General features: G+C 56.3%; 1 protein-coding gene across 6 annotated transcripts in view; it reads left to right on the top strand.

The window, feature by feature from the left end:
• Nucleotides 1–21713, top strand: part of GREB1 (growth regulating estrogen receptor binding 1) — a 106906-nt gene continuing 85193 nt past the window's right edge. For 3 of the 6 annotated variants that reach the window (XM_045844541.1, XM_045844540.1, XM_045844539.1), the window contains exons 1-2: nt 198–350; nt 628–762. The gene's annotated coding sequence lies outside the window, so the exon portion shown is untranslated. Of the gene's footprint in view, nt 28–197; nt 351–627; nt 763–1843; nt 1895–21713 lie in introns of those variants that run through there. The other 3 variants (XM_045844534.1, XM_045844536.1, XM_045844537.1) reach the window with 3 other exon arrangements.

Raw genomic sequence — 21713 nt, 5'->3', positions numbered from 1 at the left:
GGGCAAAACAGCACGAGCTGTGCACAGGTAGACCCTTCATACGTAGAACAGAGAGCACGATAACACATGGCACGTCGCAAAGCTGATAAAGTGCTGTGCACAGGGTGTGAACGCGAGCGTCCGCAGCGACACTAGGAAAACAAGGACGGGACGTTTCGGAAGAGTGCCAGCACAGGCGGGGTGGGGAGGAAGGAACCGGGGGCAGGGAGAGCTGACCAGGGGCTGTGACCGATGGTGATTTATTTCATTTATTTCTTACGCGAATATATATCCGCAGCAGCGTGGCGACACCTCGGGACTGGCTGGTTCCTGGGCACACGGGGGCTCCTGGTGCGGCTCTCCCTGGGGAGGTGAGTTTGAAACACATCACAGGAAGCACAAGACAAGGACGGTGCTGCCCATCAGGGCAGGGGAGCTCTGCGGAGATTCGCTCTCCGTGTTCCCTCCCGGAGGACCTGAGAAGGGGGGGCGGGGCGCTCGCTGGGGGGCTGCACCCTCATTCAACTTTGTCTCCCCTGTCTGCAAGGGCCCTGAGTGTTAGGCCCAAGGCCACGCTGGGGGTCGTGGAGTGAGTGGCAGCGAGCCTTCAGGGTGGGTGGCCTGCCTCTAGCTCCGCACTTCCTGCAGGTTCCTGGGATCATCGGCCTGCCTTTGGCTTAAAGAAACAAAGAAATCTCGAGTTTTGCGCCTCCAGCCCTGGGCTCCGGCTGGGGGCCACCTCTGCTGCAGTCGCCAGAGAGGTCTGGCAAAGACTTATGTGAGGTCAGTTCCTTCGCTTCTCCTGTTTCTTTTCCTTTCTTTCGTTCTTCTGATCAACACCAGATTCAGTGGTGTCTGGCCGGGTTCCCTCCGCACATCATTCCAGAACCTTCCTCTTCCTCTGCTAGCCTCAGGCAGACCCCCGTCTCCGGGACGCCGGTCCTCTGCGGGGCTGGTGTGGTCGCGCGCCGCGCGGGTCCAGCGGGGCGCCCAGCACAGCAGCTCTCGGCGGGGCTCCACGGGGTCCCGGGGCCCTTGTGGGGTCGGTGGTGGGCCTGGGCTCCGCTGCGGCTGCCACACAGACCGGCCGTGTCCCTTCTTCTGGGAGCCTGGTGCCAAGTGGCAACATGACCTCTGTTCTCCGAAGGTTCTTGCAACTTCTGTCCAGACTTCCTCCCGGGCTAAGTCCCCCGTGGCCGGAGGGGCTCCCAGTGGCGGCCCCGCGGGAGTGTGTGGGGGTGCGTGCCCCCGGGCAGAACGTGGCCGCGGGTGGGGGGAGGGATCCTTCGCTCGGAGACTTAAGGAAAAGACCTACCCGGAGCGCGGCGGTGCACCTCGCCCGGCGCCTGGCCCCTCGGGTGAGGAGTTGGGAATTCCACCGAGGTGGGCGCCCGGACGGCGCCCGAGGGCTGGCTGCGGACCGAAGACCGGTCTCGTCTGGGGCGCGGGGAGCCGGGGACAGGGTGGGGTTACCGCGTCCCCCCAGGGGACGAGAGCGGGCCAGGGTCAAACTGGGGCGCCGCCGCTGGGGGAGGGCTCGGGGGCTCGGGGGCTCGGGGACTCGGGCCCTCCGCGTGCCCCCCTTCCCCCTCGCCCGCCGCCGCCCGGTTGCAGCCCCGCGCCCAGCCAACACCCTGACCCGGTCCCGGGGCGGCCGGGCCCACCGCGCGCCCCTCCCCCGCGGCCGACCCGAAGACCCGGAGAGGTGGATTCGGGGGCGGCCCGTGTCAGGGGTCGGGTCCTCCGCGCGGACCTCTGCGCTCCGCTTCTCCGGGTTTGCCGAGCGCCCCTCGCGCGACCGAGCCCGGGAGCCGGGGTGGTGCAGGCGGCCGGAGGCTGGGCTGGCCCTCCGACGGCGCGGGGCGCACGGGAGCGGGCAGCGCCGGCGCGAGGACAAAGGGCAGCGGGGCGCGAGGTAGGAGCGGCCTGCGGACCCGCCGGCAGGGCGGGGGGCGCGGGGCCGCAACGGGCGGGCGGGCGGGCAGCCGGCTCCGGAGCGGGGCGGGTGGGACCTCGCCCCTGCCCAGTCCGCGGGAAAGAGGAGCCCGAGCGCGGGGCGCGGGGCGCGCGGGACGTGGGCACTTTCGGGGCCGGACCAGCAGGGGAGGCGCGGAAGCTTCAGGGTTCAGCCCTGAGGACACCTGGAGACCTGGGTGCTGCTTCCTCTGGTGTGTGTGTGGGGGGGACGGGGAGAGGAAGGGAGGGACAGAGGCAGAGACGCACAGACACGCTTGGCACGGGGGGGGGGGGCAGCGCTCCAAAGGTGAAAGCTAGTAACAGCGACCGCGACGGCGATAATCACTATTTTGAGGGCGCGCGTGTGTGCGTCTGCGTGTCCAGGAAAGTTGGAGCCCGAGGTGGCAGCTACGTCTGGCACTCGGGCCCCGGGGGAAAACGGGGCTTCTTGCAAGAACGACCAGGGACCGTCTCTGAGGGGCTCCTTCGTTTGGACAGGCTGCCACGGGGGAGGTGGGGGCTCAGTCACTGGATCCCAGTTTGGGGTCTTGGGAACAAAGGCTGCTTTCCTGGAGTCCGAGAAGGAGAGGGGGGTGGAGAGAGAGGGAGGGGGAGAAAGAGAGGGAGGGGGAGAGAGAGTGTGCGTGTGTGTGGCCGCCGGCGCCAGGGCGACCCGCCACCACCGGCGAGGGTTGCTGGGCCACTTTGCTGTCACCCCTCCTTTGATCCCCGGTCGCCGAGGACCCGCAGAAAAGAGGAACTACTTAATTTGTGTGCTGACACCTTTCTTTAAGAAACTTTTATTATAAAGGCCAGTTACTTCGGAGCTCGAAAGGTTTGTTTTTTTTTTTTTAAGCATCTGTCTGCAAAACAAGAAATGCGAAAACTTGAACAAAACTTTCTAACCCCCCGCCGTGGGCGCGCTCTGATGGCCGCGTTTCACACGGGGTGTCAGTCATGGGGGGTGGAGGTCTGGGAGGGTCCCGAGCACCCCCCTGTGGGAGTGCTGCGGCAACATTTGGTTTGCAGCGTCTTCAAGGTTTTGGAAGTTTCAAAGGCCACTGAGAATCTTGTCTGTATCTTTTTGAACTATGTTGAAGAACATTTTCATTCTGGAACATAAAGCTGTTTTGAAGTACAGTTGGCTCTTAAGTGTCTTCCCAGAATCGCTTCAATCTCGGGGCAGGATGGAAGAGTTTGTTATCACCCATCCACAGCCCTGTTTTTTGAGGCTTTCCCAGAAAGGTTTGTTTTTAGGAAACAAAAACCCAATTTAAAATGGAAACAACTAAACGAAACACCGGTGAGGAAAGGCATCTACAAGTCTGTTCGAGCTGCGGCCGGGCTTGTCTGAAGTTTGCCATGGGAGACTCAGTGTTTTCCCTTCTGCAGCACGGTGGACGAGGTCTTCCGCCAATCCTCCTGGAACCCGTGCTCTTTGTGGATTAAGGAGCGAGCTCAGGTTGGAGCCGAGATTCCACGCCGGTCTTTCTTGTGCTGCAGGTGGTGTAGATGATTTACTTGTGGCTTAAAATGGGTTCAGTCAGTGAGAATAGCCAGTTGGACCAATCCCTGTGGTTTGTTACCGGGTGGGCAATTTGCAGCTACACTTTAAATACCTGAATTTTTGTCTTGTCTTTTTTTTTTACGGGAGAGTTTATAATCTCCTAGGGCCTGTCTAGGGAGTTCTGCGCCTCATGAAGTTGATCATGCTTTCCTTGAGGAAGTGGCTGGCGGAACTGTGGCACGGGAGGGCTTCCCTCCAGTACTGCCATCTTCCTGGACGTCAGAAACCCCCTTTTAAAGAAAACGGTGTCCACGTGGTGGACTCAGCATTTGAAATGCTTAGAGATTCCAGGGTGTTTAGAGGCAGCCTCAAAGTGGAGCTCCTGAGAGGTTAAAAACTCAGAATGAGGCCTGGCTGGCATAGCTCAGTGGATTGAGTGCGGGCTGCGAACCAAAGTGTTGCAGGTTTGATTCCCAGTCAGGGTACATGCCTGGGTTGCAGGCCACGGCCCCCAGCAACCGCACATTGATGTTTCTCTCTCTTTCTCTTTCTCCCTCCCTTCCCTCTCTAAAAAAAAAGCAACAACAAACAAACCTCAGAATGAAAAGAAGATAGACTGTATCTGTCTAGAAGAGAGGGAGCAGACCCCTGTCCCCTGCCCCATGCCCAGGTGTGGTCATCAGACAGGCGGGGGTGGGGGGGGCAGGACATTTAAGCAGAGGCTGTGGTAGGGGCCCTTGATGCACGGAGTGGGTAAGGGAGCTCGCTTTTTAAATGATCACACCTGTTTCTCTGTCTCTCATGCTTCAGCGGTTCTGCTCCAGACCTGGGGGGAAGCTCCTGTTGCATTTTCGGGGGCAGCTGACCCCTAGGGCTGGCCGAGAGCAGCTCGTGGGGCCCCGGTCTGGCCCTTGCAGAGGGTCCCTGGGGCCCTGATCCCTTCAAAGGATTGCAGGCAGTTAATCCTCTCAGCTTACACACTGCTTAGTGGGCGCTTCTGATTTTTCAGTTCAGTTCCTGGATACGCAGACACATTATAGTACTTTAAAGCTAATTGCCATATAAAACTAAAAAGAGATAGGAAAGGCTATTGTAGAAGTAATGCCACATATGTATATGTGGCATAAAGCTTAAGAACATGCAGAAGAGTTAAAAAAAGGAAAAAGAATACCAGAAATCTACACTCCAGATATAATTATTGTTAACACTTTGGTGTACTTTTTCCTGGTATTAAAAGTAAAGTCTACATGCTTCTAAACATTGGTCAAAATTATATGTTATGTGAAATATATTATGTCACTTTGTACCTTCTTTGTATAAAAGTTAGATTATGAATGTTATCCATCATTGTTGGATATTGTCTTTTCAAATAACAACTTTATGTTCTAGTGTGTGGGTCAATTGTAACTTAACTATTTTTTCCAGCAGATTCTTAGGCTTTTGCTATTATTCATACTTTTGATGTTCTTTCCGTTTGGGTGAAACATCGCTGGTTAATGGTAATACACATTTCTGAAACTTGACTGCCCTTAGAAAGTGGCAAAACATTTAAGCTCAGGGATGGAACGTGGAAAAGGCTGCAGCCTTGTCCTGATCTCTGCGCTCACTCTTCATTGTCTCTCGTGCCGTCTGTTAGTCTCTGTAACACAATCATTTGCACCTTATTTACCCCACCGGATTATGGGTTTCTTGAGGGCAGAAATGGGTGCCTTAATTTTGTCTGAGATCCTCTAGTGCCCAGCCAAGGCTTGGCCTGTCACCAATGTTCCAAATACTGTGTGTGTGTGTGTGTGTGTGTGTGTGTGTGTGTGTGTGTTGGGGGGGGCGGGTGAGTGTATTTCCAGGACTTTGGGGGAAGGCCATGCCTCTCGCCTCTCGGAGATGTGTGGCGGTGGCACACCCAGCAGGGTCCCCTCACATGTGTCACGGACTTCTTCAAACATCTACCAAGCAGAGCAGTTTATAATGCACTCTCTGTGATCGTCATCGTGCGGGTCCCACCCTGGTCAGCGTTCTGTCTGTCCCGTTCCTCCTCCTCCTCTCTCTCCACCCCGCAGCCCGCCACCTGGGTTTCTCTGGAGTGAAGCCGAGGCATTACGGCGTCTCATGCCCCTGCGTTTCAGACCGTGGCTTCACCTAGAATCCCAGGAGAAGGCCATGGCTTGGGGGGCTCAGCAGCAGGTGGGTTTGCCCGGGCGCTGTGTGACCGAGTGCCTAACTGGCTCTGTTTGGGTGGGCCTCGAGAGGCTGGGTTCTCCTCCTGGGCTCGGGTCGGCACTGTCACCTGACGGGTTGGCCTAGGTAGGTGGTAGGCTCCCTTCTAGCTTTACCTTGGTCCCAGCATTTACCTGCCACCCAGGCCGTAAGTCTTTTTTTTTTTTTTAAGATTATTTATTTATTTATTTATTTTTAGAGAGGGAAGGGAGGGAGAAAGAGAGAGAGAGAGAGAAACATCAATGTGCGATTGCTGGAGGCCGTGGCCTGCAACCCAGGCATGTGCCCTGACTGGGAATCGAACCTGCAGTGCTTTGGTTCGCAGCCCGCGCTCAGTCCACTGAGCTACGCCAGCCAGGGCTGGGCTGTAAGTCTTCATCAGTGTCAAACGTCCTCCCCTTGTACAGAGGGACATTGACTGTGGGGGCCCGTGGGGTTTTCTGATCAGGAACTCGGACAAACAGGCCGTGGCCTTGACTCAGACAGACCTCACCCTCTGTCCCAGCATGGACGGGCCCAGAGAGCACGGGGCTAAATGAAATAAGCCAGACGGAGAAAGGCAAACGCCGGAGGATTCCCCTGACGTGTGGAATCTGAAGAACAAAACAAACAAACAAAACAGAAATAGAGCCATAGACACAGAGAACAGACTAATGGTTGCCAGAGGGGAGGGGGACTCAGAGGCTAAAAACAAGATTTGGGAGAGAAATAATGAGATAAAATATTTCCCAATTGGGATCCATGTAGGGCATTTTCATTTAAAAAATCAGGTCGCGAACCATTTCACCTGACACACACATTTGAAATGACCTGTTTGCTTGTTTGATATCTTATCTGCACCCCACCCCCGTGCATGACCATACTTAGCCTTAGTCACCCCCTTTTAGACTCTGTCTCCAAATACAGCCACACTGGGTGTTCGGGCTTCCGCATAGGAATTGGGGGGACGCAGGTCCTCAGTCCATAACACCCTGCAGAGATCGCCCCCTGAGGTGGGCACGCTCAGTTTTGAAGCTTGCAGGCGGGGGGGCTGGTTGGCAAGAGCGCATGGGGGCTCCCAGCACTCGTGGGGAACATCGGGGAGGGGGCGGGGCTCTTCTCCCGTAGAGAGTAAGGCTGCGGCGCACAGGTGGCACGTGTGTTGTCGGTCATCTTTCTGTGCCTGGCACGGAGACCGAGGTGCACTGCCCCCCGCCCCCTGTCCCGGCCTAGGACAGTGCACGGCGAGGTACTTTGTACGGGTGTTTGCTCATTGGTAGTGGACAGTTCTGGACCAGTGACCACACATTGAAACCACCCTATGAAGTGTCGGTACTATCATTCCCATTTTACATGTGGGAAAACTGAAGCCCGGGGAAGGTCAAGGTCTTCTTGCTCGCCCTTCTTGCTGGCTGGTGTGGCTTAGTGGATTGAGTGCCAGTCTGCGAACTAAAAGGTCTTCTCGCTCAAGGTCTTCAACCTTTGAATGCACTTCTGTCTGATCACAAAGCTGTGCAACTGTGAAGCCAAATCTTAGTGTCAAAAAAGTGTATGCCCATGGTTTTAACTTCCCCAAACTTTCATTTGTTTCAAGGTAATTTCTGTGTGGGCTTCTCATCTGTCTGCCATTCAGTCTCCCCTTCTTTTGACATGAAGAGTCACATCTCAGGATAAGAGTTCTGCCTTTTCCTTTTCTGTCATCTTTCCCTGTTTCTTTCTGAGAGCCTGCATTTTCTCTGCGGGTCTGGTGAGGGCTTATTCTAAAAATCTTCGGGCCCTGCTTTTTACTAAGACGCACTTGTTGGGTTTGCCTGGAGAGTGAGGTGCTCGGAGTTCCGTAGTCCTGAGTGAGGTGTCTTTGCCCACCCTTACCGAGGACGCCAGCCTGATTTTTACCTCCTCCTTCTTCTTTTTTTAAAATTTAATTTAATTTAATTTATTTATTTTTAGAGACTGTAAGGGAGGGAGAAAGAGAGAGAGAGAAACGTCAATGTGCGGTTGCCTCTCATGTGGCCCCCCACTGGGGACCTGGCCCGCAACCCAGGCATGTGCCCTGACTGGGAATCGAACCTACGAAGCTTTGGTTCGCAGCCCACGCTCAATCCACTGAGCTACGCCAGCCAGGGCTACCTCCTTCTTCTCATCTCAGTCTTCTCCCTGGTTACTCCGGGTGGTCTATGGCACTCGTTAGAAGCGAGCAGAGGACAGAGGGCCTTGGGCGAACAGAAGGCCAGAACTACTGTAAATTCACACCTTTGAAATGAAAATCATTCTTCTCAACAGGCTTGTCTGAGAGCACATGCGGTCAGCTCGTGTGGCCAGAATCTCCGTCGCGGCGTGCGTGGTGAGAGACACGCGAGGGGTGCACCGCGGCGGGCCCTGCGTTCGAGGGCCCGTCTGGAGGCGCCCGGGACTGCCGCTACCCTTCCTCACGGCTCAGACACGACAGGCATTGAGAGCCAGCAGAGTTTGGGCCAGCGTGTCTGGGGACTTAGGGGACATAGACCTGATTGAGAAAAGGTGAGGGAAGAAATCAACAGGTACTGACTTTGTCTCAAGCCCGGGGACTTACATATGTCACCTCACTTAGTCCTTGCTTGGAGGCAGAGGGTCAAGTCCACTGTAAAGATGAGGCAGTGGAGGTGCGGAAGGGCCGACAGACTTGCCCAGGGTTCATGGACAGCAGATGGTGGGGAAGCCTTGTTTGTCTGATTCCAAAGTGGGAGCGGGGGCCGGACAGAGCCAGGCTGAGAGGATGGGCCCACAGGATTAGTCTGGTCGGAGGTGCCCCCAACATTCAAACTGCTTTTCCTGACTTCCCATCACACAGATTCATGAGGCTTGGGCCTTGTAAGGCGCTTTCGGGGTCCTCTGGTGTGTGTGGTCCCCGGACCAGTGGCCTCAGCCTCACCTGGTACATTGTTAGCATTGGAAGCCGGGTGTCGGGGCCCTGGAGGCTGTGCTTTCAAAGCCTCTGAGTGAGTCCTGTGTGCGCTGAAGGCTTCGAGGCCCTGCTCTGGAGCCGTCCTGGCCAGAGGTGCACCCAAGGGTCTTTGACCTAGAAACCGGGCGTTCGTTCCTGGCCAGCGGCTGACGTGGGGTGTTGTGACGCGGCCTGGCCTTTAGATGCTGACAGTGCTGCATCTGTGAAGGGGGCGGTCCGAGTGGCTGGGCTAATGGGGGTGTGGTTAGGAGCTGATCGTCTGGGGTCCTGCAGACACGGGGTCAGATCTGAACTTGATTGCACTTGGATAAGCGACCGAACCTCCAGCTCTGCTGCTTCTTCTGCAAAGTGGGGTCAGTAGTAACAAGCAGTAGTCACGGCGTGGGGGCGAGAACTCGGGGTGCTACATATCAGGTGCTGAGACAGCCACCTGGTGGGTAGAAAGAACCTACACCCGTCGTCATTCTGCTATCGGTGCGTTTTACCCCCACCCGCCGCTGGCGCTGGCCTTGGAGGGCTTTCCCCTGTAGGGGTGCTAGTTTTCACTCTTACCCGCCTCTTGCCGGGTTTCCATGGTGATTGTGCGGGGTCAGTCTATGACCCCTTGGGAAGAGGCCCCCCCCCCCCCGTGTGACATCCAGTGGTCTGCCTGGGGAACCGGGCCTGTCACATGATCTGCTTCCCTCCACCCCGCGTTTTCCTTAGCGATGGCGCTCATACACCGGGTCCTTTGAGCATCGTGACTGGGAAGCGGACGGCGGTCCGGACAGCTGGCCGCTGCATCCCCTGAGCCCCTGCTCTGTGCCGGCCCTTCGCCGGGTCCCGGGGCCTCCCCACGGGCTCGGGATGTGGGAGCGGTGTGAGCCCGTGATCCACTTGGGGTGACTTTTGTGTACGGTGTGAAGGGTTGGGTCGAGGTGCATTTCTTTGCCTCTGGGCCTTCAGTTGTCCCAGCACTGGTTGTTGGAAAGGTCACCTGCCCTCCACCCTGTTGCCTTTGCGTCAATTTCTCATAAGATTTTAAGAATTGGTGCTTTTTGTCATCAAGTCACATATGTCGGGCCACAAAAGTGCCGGACGTGGGCACAGGAAACGTGAGTTGCGCATAACTCAGGAGACCCCTGGAGACCGTGTGAGGGACACTGCAGGTCAGCACTCCGCGGCCCTTAAGTGGGGGTGGGGGTCAGGGCTCCGGGCATGGGGGGGGCGGGGCCGGGTGGGGGGTTGTGTTCCTGTGGAGTTCGACCGCTGCTCTAGGCTGGGCAGCCTTCCATTCCCAGGCACGGGTGGCGACACCGGTGTCCAGGTCGATCTGGGGCTCACTGACCTCGGGTGCAGTTGACCTTGTGGCAGGCAAAGGCGTGACCTGGTTAGGCTCGCACTTTGTCTCCGGGTCAGCCCAGCCTGACCTCTGACTGATTTCTGCGGTCAGCTCCTGGGACGCCTCCCACCCCCACCCTCACCCCCACCCCCACCCCCACCCCCACCCCCACCCCCACCCCCACCCCCACCCCCGCCTCGTGGCTTCCATTAGCTGGCTGTTTGAACTCCGGGCTTAGAATACACAGAAATCAAGTGCAATTTGGGAAGGGTGGGCTTACATTGAAAAATTTTTCATTATCTTAAAATGTTCCTTGGCACACAAACATGTTCCTCGGGGAAAAAAGTAGATAGCAGAGCTAAACAAATTTACCCGTATCTGGAGTCCCCGTACCCGGAGATAATCCCCGTGAACGCTTTGTCCTCACTTTAGCCAGGCCACGAAGACCCGGCGCTGGTCTGGGAAAAGAAAACAGCACTGTTGGGTCATTGCCTGAGGGGGAGGGAAGTTCTGGCGCAGCTGAGCGGGCTGCAGAGGCTGCCTGCGCGCGGGTGCCAGGGTCGCCGGGTGCCGAGGTCGCCCAGGCATCGCAGCAGGGCCAAAAGGTGGGCGCTTAAGGCCGGCTGCGGCCAGAATGAGCTTTTGTTTCCACTGCGCCTGCCTGCCGGGGTGACGGCTGAGCACATCAAAGACGCGACTGAACACGGTTGTTATCTGGCCCCGTCCTTTGCCGGGGCTGCTGCGGAGGGATCTCCCCGCAGGGAACCCTGGCGAGCAGAGCCCCCTGACGCTATTAATTCTGGGCGGGAGCGATCGATAACGTTCACATTAGCCGTCACATTAGCCGCCCGCATCAGTTCCCCTGTTTTGTTCTGGAGGACATTTTATTTATTTACCTATCTGCTTAAAAGATTAAAATGCATTTTCGTTCCACTTAAAAACATTATACGTGCTAATCGCAGAAAACATAAAACACAGAAAAGTGCAAAACGAAAGACTGTAATTCCTCCACCTGGAAGTAGCCATGGTGGCATTTGGAGAAGCTCTTCTTGTCTTTTGAGTGCACGTGCGGACAGGGATACAGATTTCACAGAAACTGCCGTCACACCGTCACGGTGTCCCCGCGGGTGTCCCAGGAATCTTCTTCCACGCCTGCACGCGGAATATTCCACCACACAAACTCGGATATCTGTAGAGTCGTCTACCTTACATCCTTCTTACAGAATTTTTTAAACGATTTTTTAAAGATTTTATTTATTCATTTTTAGAGAGGGAAGGGAGGGAGAAAGAGAGAGAGAGAGAGAGAGAGAGAGAGAAACATCAATGTGTGGTTGCTGGGGGCCGTGGCCTGCAACCCAGGCATGTGCCCTGACTGGGAATCGAACCTGCGACGCTTTGGTTCGCAGCCCGCGCTCAATCCACTGAGCCATGCCAGCCAGGGCCAGAATTTTTTTTACAATATAAAATTGTTGCTTTTTTCAAAAAGATTTCATTTTATTTTAGAGATAGGGGAAAGGAGAAAGAGAGGGAGAGAAATACTGATGTGCAAGAGAAACATCGACAGTTGCCTCTCACACGTGCCCTAACCCAGGCCCTGGCCTGAAACCCAGGCGTGGGCCCTGACCAGGGATCGAACCAGTGACCTTTTGGTTTGCGGAATGAAACCCAACCCCACTGAGCCACACCAAGCAGGGATAGAATTATTGTTTTTTTTTTTTTAAATTAAAATGATATTGCTGCCTTTTCTGGTTAGTAAAGAATTCTTCTTGTAACAACTAAAAACATTATAAATCAAATTAGCTGCTGTGCCAACAGGAACTTTTCAAAAGGATCAGTTAAGTAACAGACTGCTACTTGGTGTTAAAACGGTTCCACTGAGACCCAGTTTTAATTTTGCTACAGTCCTGTTTTTGCAGATTAATCTCAAACATGACCGAATCTCCGCATCCCATAGCATGAGGTTGGGGAAGGGTACACACACATCACGGTCCTGATCCATAACAGACAAAGCACCTGAAGGTGGATTTTGTCCTTGAGGAAACCCAATAACGACAAATCAGTACGTGATCACGAACAAAGGCAGTGTTGGAACTCCTTGTAAACGGATGTCGGGAAGGAGAGCGACAGGAAGGCATGCTGTCATTGCTGTTATGTTAGGGACGACGGCAATGTGTCATGTTGGCAAACCTTCGGCGGGGGAGGGGGTGCAGGGGTGCGGAGAGACCGAGCGATTTACTTACAGCCCCACGATGACGAGCCACCGCCGGCCTCAAAGCCGTGGCATTTGCTGATCGCTGTCTGTCTGTCTATCCGGGGAGCACCTGTGGTGTGGTGGGTCAGGCACCACTCCCTGGGGAAAGAGCAGTAAGTGTTAACAGCGTGGACGCAGGCAGGCCCTCGACGGCAGAGCGGGGGGATGCACCCCACTCCCCAGCCCTGCACACTGGTGACCCAGGGCACCCGGCAAGCTCCTGCCACAGTCCATGCCCAGTGGAGGGACACCAATGCCGCTTGTTCCGCCACTGTCCTGAATGCCAGGCAGGGCCCCTGCCTCCGGCTTCTTTGAGGAGCTAAGGAACCAGGTCAGAGGGCCAGACATTCACAGATGCAGAAGCTCAGTTCAGGTGTCCTGATTCTCCATGCGGTTCGCCACCAGTGCCTGGGTGGCGAAGAGAGAACACGCCTTTCCTCCCTGTCTCCTTCCTGCCCCTGTAGGCTGTGTGTGCGGGGATGGGGGGAGGTGGGGGGACATCATCGACTCGGTCCCTGAGAGAGTGCAGAGGTGAGTGGAGCGGGGGCCTCACATCCTTCAGGTCCCGAGTCCTGTTCCCAGGTGAAGGACAGGGGCTTGCTCTTTGGGCCCAGACGTCTTCTCAAGGCTGTCAGGTGGACGCATAATTATAAGATATGTGATGGTGTCCTCACCTTGGGGGTCACCTGGGAGATGAAACTCGTTTAATCCTGAAAAGTCAAGTAGGAGGAGAGGCCCATGGACCCACAGGCAGGGGCCCTGCCTTCCCCGCAAGCCTGGGGTGTGTTTGAAAATAAATAAAAGTTTCCCGTGTGGACATGAACGTGGGCAGTGCATTCCTTTCCACGTAAGGAACTGCTTTCAGGAAATACCACGTGAACGTGTGTGCCAGGGTTTTCTTAGAGACCCGGTTCCTTCAGGTGGCAGGATGGGGGTGGGGCTGCAAGGCCGGGGTCCCTCGCCCACTTCCTCCGGCTGCCCCAGAACCTCCTGGCATGGGATTGCCCCGCCTCCATCCAGCACGAGGGGATGAGACTGGCCCCCACTCAGAGATTCCTTCTCGGGAGCCCAGCCGCCACGGTTGCAGCCGCCGTGGATCATCTAGAACATTCTTCCCTCAGCCCTTGCTTGGGTGGAGAGAGCGGCTTTGCTGCCCTTGCGGAACACAGTTTGGGGAGGGAGCCTCGGGTGATTTTAAAGCGAGTTCCTGACACGTGGTGTTGTGCAAATACCTCTGCGTGCGCCTCCCCGGGCATTCCCTTGTCCAGAAACATAACAGCAATATCCACGTCTCATCTACGTAACGATCCCATTGTATCCCAAGCGTGCAGTTAGGGGTCCACTTCCACCGACGGCCATGCACGTGTGGCTGTGGTTGGCTCGTCCGTGGGAGTCGGGATCCACACAAGGTGTGTGTGTTGCGTTTGCCTGCTAAGTCTCTTAATGGCTCTTTGGATCTACAACAGTTTTTTTTTTTTTCTGGTCCTTTGTTCGAAACACCAGGTCATCGGTCTCTTGCAATTAATTCTCTGCCTTCTGGAGTCAGCTGGTGGCACCCCGGGGCTGCTGTTTAACGCGTCCCTCTGTCCCTGCGGGTCGCCAGTAAGCTGGAAGTTTGTCACAGCGGCCCGATCCGATTCGGGTTCAGTATTTGGCCAGAGCGGGCATCAGGAGGGGACACTGTGTCTAGTTGGCCCCCTTGGGGTCGGCCAGGGGTGGGGTCAGGGCTTGTCAGCGTCATCCATTTATTTAAAAATCCCCCATGAGGCTTTCAGCGCTGGGTTTCACCACAGGTCACCGTCACTGCCAAGATCCCCGATTCCTTAGGTGTCGGGAAATGATGATGTGCTAACATTTAATGTCCGTATCTCTTTGCTGGACTTCTTGGTTTTTTTAAAGATTTTATTTACTTATTTTTAGAGAGGGAAGGGAGGGAGAAAGAGAGAGAGAGAGAGAAACATCAATGTGCGGTTGCTGGGGGCCGTGGCCTGCAACCCAGGCATGTGCCCTGACTGGGAATCGAACCTGCGACGCTTTGGTTCGCAGCCCGCGCTCAATCCACTGAGCTTCGCCAGCCAGGGTGGACTTCTTTACGAAGCACTTCTCTCATCAACAACTGCTGGGTGACCTGCGACGGGCAGCTGGTGCAGGGAGAGCAGGCGGTGGGCGGGTCCTTTCCCTGAACCTGCCCCTTTTCCGAATCCGAGTCGCTGCTCCCCTGGCATCCTCCAGAGCTGACCGATGAGTGTGGTTTTGCTTTTTAGCACACTTACGCACTTTTAACATACTCAGTGTGCTCAGCTCAGTAAAGCAGTTTTTCTTTCTGGTGCTCCACGGACCCACCTTCGGCCCTCCCAGTGGGCTCCCACAGGCCAGGCGTGGCCAGGCCCTGGCTCAGGGTGGGCGGCTGCCCTCCTGCCGCCAGCCTCCTTGGAAACAAAGACCCCCCCCGCCCCCCCCCCGTGAATGGCCTTGGGAGCCAGACTGCGACGGAAGGGCAGCCGGAGGTCATTCTCTCCTCTTTCCATCACACGTTTCCCCGGGGGTCACGGCTCCTCCGGTGTTCCGTCATCACCCCCGTGTGAGCGGAGGGTCGGAGAAGTTACGTTTCCCCCGGAGACGACCCGGCCCGTCGAGGCAGAACCAGGGAATCCGAGCCAGGCAGGGGGGCGCCACACCCCGAGAACCGACGAGCAGAAACGGCCGGAGGGTAAGCTTCCACCTCAGGGTGGGCAGAGGGAGGCCGGAGATGAGATGGGGGTGTGACCGCAAGGCCAGGCTGGCTGGCACCAGGGCGAACTGCGGGTGGAGTGGAGAAGGCAGGCGGCCCTAGGTCTCGGACGTGTCCCTGCCGAGGACGCAGGTGAAACCCGGAGGCCACCGGATCGGGGCGAGGGCCCCACCCCCCGCCGCGGTGTCTCCCAGGGGAGCAGCGCTGCCGTTGCTCCTCACGCCCTCCACTTCGGGGCTCCTCCTCCCCGCCCTTGACCTGTCTGTCCCCTTCCGCCTGGAGACGGAGAGGTTCTGGGGAGCAGGGGCCAGTCCTCATTCAACAGCGGGCCTGCGTCTGGCTCAAATCAGACACCACGCACAGACGCACCAGGTTTCTTAGGTGAGTCTTCTCGGCTGTAAGCCCCGGTAACAGGTCCCGTGCCTTAGGGGTGTCGTTTGTAATGCACCTGAGTGAGATTCCTGGCCCGGCCCAGGGTCCACGGTGCGGACCACCTCCCCCGTGGCCAGTATCCCTGCCACGAGACCGTTTCCCTGCCCTTGGCGTTCCCAGGGGGAAAAAACCCTGGCTCAGTCTGCCTTGCTTTCTGTGACCAGCTGATTTCTCACAGGCAGCTGGGGGGTTCCCACAGCACCAGGCAACGGGGTCAGGTTCGGAAAACAGTGCTGGGAACGGGGTTTGTTGTTTGTTTGTTTGTTTTCAATCGAGGTGAAACTTACATCATATAAAAGTGACCATTTTAAAGGCGAAACATGTAGTGGCCTTCAGTACACTCACAGCGCTGTGCCGAAGCTGCCCTTGAATGCTTTGATTTTCACGTCGAAAGGTTCGGGAGGGGCACAAGTTCTCACCTGCCACCGACGAGAACGAAAAAGTAGCAGCTATCTATGCTGTATCCTTTCTCCTCCCTTTGTTGTTCCACCAAAGGTGGCTGACCACATGCTACTTTGCCACCACTGTGCCCACGACCCTTCTGTCCAGGTTACAAGTATTTGGGCCCCTCCCCTCCCTGCTGCCTCCCCGCGGGCTCCTGCGAAAGACCCACTTCTTGGAACCCACATTCTGTTTTGTAAATCTTGAAAGAATTATCATTTGTGTGGGGCTGACGTAGGCAATTTTTAAACTTTAAAAAGCAACTCTTTTCCTGAAGATAAAAATCAACCACTCACCCTATTTACTGAGTGCTTACTCTGTGCTGTGCCTTGTGCACCTAGTAATGCCCTAAACAGATGTGATTTCTGCCCGGGTTCTCTTGGCAACATTGAGGCAAAGGGGAGTTCGCATGTTTCCTACAGCTTTGGGGAAAAAATTAATCTTGAGCTCCTCGGCCTGCCGAGAAGCACCCAGTTTGGGTGGAAGGCGCCGTGGGCGAGGAGGCAGTGCCTGGACCGCCGTGTGGGTCCCGTCGGCTGTCCCAGGAGCCAGGCGCCTGACTGGAGCCTCTTCCTCCACGTGACAGCCGCGCGGCCAGGCCTCTGACCTCGCAAGGCTGTCGGAAGGCCCCCGAGAAGCCACGCCGTGCCCCGTGCGTGGCTCTGGAGGGTTCCGTCGGGGGAAGAGTGAGTGGAATGCCTCTTCCGGACAACTCGGGGGGCGGTTTGCGAGGCTGGGCTAGTTCTAGGTTTTACTTCAGTGAATAGGACTTAAGACTTGTAGACGAAGCCAATCCGGTCACAGTGACCCTCCGCCTGGGGCTGGGGCGGGTTGGGGGAGGGGACCCAGGGAGGGCGGTGGCAGGGAGAAAGTTCTGGAGTCTCTCACCACCTTCGCCCTGGGGTGGAGAATCTCACGAAGTCGGAGCTTCTCTCTTCTCGAGCTCAAAGGGGACGCTTAAAAACAGTCGACTCCACTGGACCTGATTGCTTTCCTGTTTGTTGTTCAGAAGTAGGGACTGTGTCTGTGGGCAAAGCTCTGCAGATTAATCAAATTCGTTCTCTTTATCTTCCCCAGGAGGGACAGGTTTTCTCCTGTCTTGGGCTCTGGTAGGGACCTGTGGCTCATCTACCATGGGCGGGGGGGCGGGGAGGGAGAACAGCGATCTCTAACCTGGCCCCAGGGTGGGGAGGGTAAATCCTCCATCTTCTCCTCCGGGGCAGGGCGGGGGGGGGGGGGTTCAGTCCAAGCACTGAAGGGCGGACTCTCAGGGAAGGTGGTGGTTTTAAGCAGCCTGGTCATTGTAACGGGTTTGTTCAAGATCCTTGCAATTAACTTGCTCAGGATCCTTCCCATGAACTGGACACTCTCCGAGTCTCTAGCCCAGGACTGGGTTCCTAGGGAACCTCTTTGTCATCCTTGAAGGCCCACTTCCTTCAGGAAGCCTTCCGTGATCTCCTCAACCGGCAGAATTTGCTCCGTGTCCTGCACTTCTGTGACCCAGGGTTGGAATTGTATTCCGACCCGCCAGAAACTGGAACTGACGGGATCCTGCCATTCATTTCCTGATGGTTCTAGTTCATCCAGGGTTCTCAGTCCTGCTTTGAAAACACAAGAACAGTGGCTCCCTCAGGAGGGTTCACAACTGCTCAGTGCCCAGTGTGGATGAAGCACTTTCTCCGGGCCTGGCCTTTCTTGATACCGACGGTGACGTGTTGGCCCAAAGCCCCGGCTCCGCGTGTCCAGCCGCACTCACGAGGGCTCCAGTGGGACGGGCGGCGGCCGCATCCCTTCTGGTTTCATTCAGCCGAGATTTCCTGAATGATAATTGGTGCCAGACGCTGAACCGGGCCCAGGGGCCCTGCGGCTGCCAGCTCCCGGCCGCTGCCGGAGCTCGGGCCAGAGCGGGGCGGAGGGAGCCCTTGCTCACTCACGCCCGCAGAATAGCAGCTGGATCCGAGTGGAAGGGTGGGGATGGGTGGAGGAAGGAATGTTTTTGACTGGGAGCCTGGCCCCGATGCTGGAGAGGTGGCTTCTTACAACCGAAGGTGCTGGGAAACAAACAGTGTCCCCGAACCCCAGGGGGCGGGAGGTCAGCGGTCAGCGGTCGCCGGCGCGGGCCAGGTGTCCGCGCGCTGCAGACAGGGTGTGACTTGGTCCCCGGCCGCTCTCACGCAACCCTTTCCCAGTCCTCTGGTGCGAACATTCCGAGTTACCGTTTCACAGACTGGGAAACCCAGGGACTAGGGAGAATCGGTTGTTTTCCCAAGTTAGCTGCTGTGTTGTTGAACTTGAAGTTCGCCACACCCCTTTGCTAGCAGGCGCCGCCACACCGACCGCCCCCGTATTTCTGAGATCGAGGGTCAGTGTTGCATCTTCAGACTCACGCGCGGTTTCTCTGCTGTGTGGGGGAGGGGTTTGGCCCGCAGCCCTGTCCCCCAAGGAAAAGGGGGAGGGGCGCTGACTGCAGAGGACCCCAGGGGAAGGAACTGGAACGAACTCTGGAGGGTTCACTGGGCTAAAGGGGTGCCACTGAAAGTGTGGGAGATCTCGTGCGGAGCCCGGCGGCCCGGGGAGACTTGAGAATCTTCATGACTTCCCGGGTCCAACTTCTCGTTGTGCTGAGACCAGGGCTGCCGCCCCTTCTCGTGGTGCTTACCGTGTGCTGAGTTAGTACCGCGGCATCTCACCCCGGGGAGATTCGGGGGTCCTCCGAAGTTGAGAGCAGCTGCGCTCCAGGGTCCCCAAGGGTCCCCAGGATCCCTGTGTCCCCAGGGCCTAGCGCTGTGCTCGGCTCGGAGTAGGTACTTAAGGGTCGTTTGTCGAATTCATCCATCTACCCGCCCAACCACCTGCCCACCCATCCATCCACCATCCACCCTTCCTTCCACTGGTCTGTCCAGCCGTCCCTTTGTCCACCATCCCTCAGTCCATCCATCCGCCCACCCAGACATCATCCACCCACCCATCTACCCACGCACACATCCACCCATCCACCCCCTCGCCACCGCCACCCTTCTCCCCACCCGCTCACGCCGCCCTCCATTAGGTGCTCTGCAAACAGTACCGTACACCTGGCATTGAGGCCAGTGCCCAGGACGCAGAGATTGAGTCAGGTATGGACCAGGCTCTCAGAGAGCTCAGAGTCTAGGAGCAGTGAGAGGAAAATGTGGTAAAAAAAAAAATAACAAAATGAGGACATTATTGTCCCCAAGCCTATGACTCCCCAGGAAGATGTCAGTTGCTTCCTGCACCGCCGGCGCCACCTCCCTGGAGTCTCAGCCCCCCCCTCCGAGGTCCCCCGCACCATCTGGCCCCTTCCTCTGCGGGAAGCCCTTTGAGACAGGACGCTCTCTGTCGGAGCTGCATGCGGAGGGCAGGGCAGGGGGCACTGACCTGGTGGCTTCAAGGTGGCCACATCGCCGTCCCCTCTGGGGTCTCCCCGGGAGGGGCGCTGCCTGAAAGAACAGAGCAGATGCTCTCTGGGCCGAGCGGTCATTCATCAGCCCCTCCTCCGGGAGCAGGAGGTGACAGCACATTTATCTGAGAGCAGAGGCTAATTCCTCTGGCATTATTCTCGGCTCAGCCCGCCGGCGCTTTGGGACACACTTCGGCCGACCCCCGAGGGGCGCGTTCATTCATTCACCTTCTCCAGTCTTGGCGGCGGGCGGCGGAGAGGCCCGTGCGGAGGTGTTGAGCTGGTGACTTGGCGGTGAGAGACAGCCGGGCGGGCAAGTCCGAATTCTGGGCCTTGAAAGCGGAAATGTGCAGGAGGCCCACCTTGCAGGACGTGGAGGATTTCACGTGCGTGGGTATAAAAGTAACCTTGGAACAGCAAGGGGCCCTCTCGTTGTAAGGAACTACATACAGTATGTCTTCTAGCCCATGTTTCAAAGTCTGTTCTCCCTGCAAGAATGTGTCCTATTAATGAAACTTACACATCGATACTTGTTTCTGGTGTAACTGATGACTGCCTTTGTTCAGTGGGTGAGTAATTTTTCCAACAGCTCTTTATTATGTTTGCTAATGTTTTTTTTTTTTTCCATTTGCCTCTGGTTTTGGAAATCCCAGAAGGTTACTGATTACTGTTCTCCAAAACTTTTAAAATGTCTGTTGCAGCATTTCACTGGGAACGTGCAGGCATTTGGAAAACATGCCGTGGAAGCGAACGTCCTCGACATTCCCCTTTGCGACCTCTTTCCCTGTGCCGATCGTGGAGCAGGTGTGGGCCACCCCTGGGAGGCAGTCGCACCTTTGGTTCTCTGATCGTTTTCTGTGTGACCAGCCTGTGTCTCTACCTGCAAAAAAGGTGACCCTGGATGGCCACCTTCCCCCCTCAGTTACCGAGGATGGAAATGCTTGGGTTGTCTATTTATTTATTTTTTATTTCCCCCCAGTATAAGTCGTCTCCTTGCCCCTCTAGTCATGGTTCAAGGGGACCGTCCCACGTGCTCCTCTTGTTTTGTGTGTCCGTCTGATTCTGGCACAGGTGCGTCTGTGGCTGTGATGGGCTGATACCATCCAGGTTCTGTGGTGTCTCAGGTCTCGGGGAGCTTTCCTAAGGGTGCCTGGCTCCCCATCGCCCTTGCCTGCGGGCATTTTACTAGAGAGCGTGATTTAGTGTCATTTTTGCGGAGCAGAGGAGCCGGCGCTCTACCACAGTGGGACACGGGGGCCTCATCACTCGGGAGCCCCCCTCTGTGCCCTGTTGGGGGGTGGGGTGCAGCTCGATGAGGAACCGGGGGCTGCTCTGCACATGAGTGTCCTAGGTCAAGGCCACAGTCAGGTGGGCAGTGATGACCTAGAAAGCACTGGACGTTGGAAAGGAGCACAGTTAACACCTTTGGTGCGGGAGGAGGGCCACGCGCGTTTAAGGGTCCCCTTGGATGGTCCAGACGGTGCGGCGAAGTTTTCCTTCCTTTTCGGTAGAAAAAGCCGCTGTGTTTTCTGGGGCTTCTCACCCTGAGGTGAGCCTCTCAGGGCCTCGGGGTCAGGGCAGCATCAGGGGACTGGACAGGGGCTTCTCTCGGGGCTTCTGGGGTGCGCCGTGGCGTCGGGGGAGGGGAGGGGTGGGCGTCAGCTGATGGGGTCGTCGTATCCCGTCCCTGCTGAGGCTGCAACCTGCCAAGGCAGCTTGCTTTGGACTCTGGTGGCATTTTGGTGGCAGTCTGAATAGGACTTGGGCAACTCGGCCATGTCTGTGAAGTTAATAGAATGAAATGAGGGGAAAAGTCTATGAAATGAAATATAAATGTGAGTTTTTTTTGTCCTCACCTGAGAACATTTTTTCATTGATTTTAGAGAGCCAGGAAGGGGGTGGCAGGAGAGAGATGATGTAACAGAAACATCAGTTGGTTGCCTCTCATAGGCTCCCGGACGGGGGACCGAACCTGCACCCTAGGTATGTGCCCTGGCCAGGAATCGAACCCACGACCTTTCAGTGTATGGGACAATGTTCCAACTAATTGAGCCACACCAACCAGGGCTAGATGTGATTTTTTAATGGAAAATACCCTAACGAGTTACCTTTGTCATGGAAAGATCTCTTCCACAACGTCTCGCGTGAAAGGCACCTACTGTTTGCTTTCTGTTTTAACCAGACCAGTAGTTTAACACGATCTGGAATAGTGCAGAGAGATGCAGTTACCTCTACTGTTGGTAATAATGGCCACTCAGGGGCTCCTGTTTGTTGGCTTATTACAGGAAGACGTTTTGACCGTGGGAAGGGACTATTTTTGAAGGTCGTCACCAGGCCTGGATGGAGTTAGAAACCTCCGCCCCCTAACTCCCATGGTCCCACCTCCCTGCCTTAGCCCTTCCACATTTTATTGTAATCACTTGTTCAATCGCTGAACCCTGTCCCCCACAGGGCTGAAGTTTTGTGAGGACGTGAGCTGTATGTATCTTGTTCACCATTTAAAAAAATTAAACGGTAACTTAATTACTTCTTTTAAACAA

The sequence above is a fragment of the Phyllostomus hastatus genome, unplaced genomic scaffold, assembly GCF_019186645.2.
Source record: "Phyllostomus hastatus isolate PE091 unplaced genomic scaffold, TTU_PhHast_1.1 phas_contig_402, whole genome shotgun sequence".
NCBI classification, from domain to species: domain Eukaryota; kingdom Metazoa; phylum Chordata; class Mammalia; order Chiroptera; family Phyllostomidae; genus Phyllostomus; species Phyllostomus hastatus.
Note: the sequence above shows the minus strand (reverse complement) of the source record. Positions and strands in the feature narration are given on the sequence as shown.